The sequence below is a fragment of the Aptenodytes forsteri genome, unplaced genomic scaffold, assembly GCF_000699145.1.
Source record: "Aptenodytes forsteri isolate BGI_AS27 unplaced genomic scaffold, ASM69914v1 Scaffold403, whole genome shotgun sequence".
Classification (NCBI taxonomy): Eukaryota; Metazoa; Chordata; class Aves; order Sphenisciformes; family Spheniscidae; genus Aptenodytes; species Aptenodytes forsteri.
In genome coordinates, this window is record NW_008795248.1 from 199,451 (window position 1) to 199,966 (window position 516).

Sequence of the window (516 nt, forward strand, 5' to 3'; positions counted from 1 at the left end):
AGGGAAGCCCCGGGGGCGGCGGGGAGCTGGGGAGCACATATCGGGTGCGCTAAGGACCTTCCTATTTGTGGGGGTGCCGTAGGGATCCCCTCCCCTCCTGGGGGCAGCAATACACCGGGAGCCCAGGTCGGGGGATGGTAGGGACCCCCCCAAGGAGGGAGAGTACTGGGAGCCCTCCCCTGGTATGTTGGGGTGCAATGAGGACGTGCTCCGGGGAGCCCTTCTCGGGTGCAGGAGACCACCCCCCCAGGATGGGGGATGCGATAAGGAGCCTTTCTGCGAAGGGAGAGTACCAGGGACACCCCCCACCCTGAATTGGGGCTGCAATAAGGACACCCCATGGGGTGGGAGTCCACTGGGAACCTCCTCCCTACGGGAGGCAATGCACCCCCCTTGTACCCACTGGCGACCCACTGCCCCCAGAGTGTAAGGTGCAATAGGGAACACCCCCCCTGATGTGTATTCCCCCATTCATATGTGCCTGGGGTGCAGTGAGGATAGTGGGGGGCCCCCCCA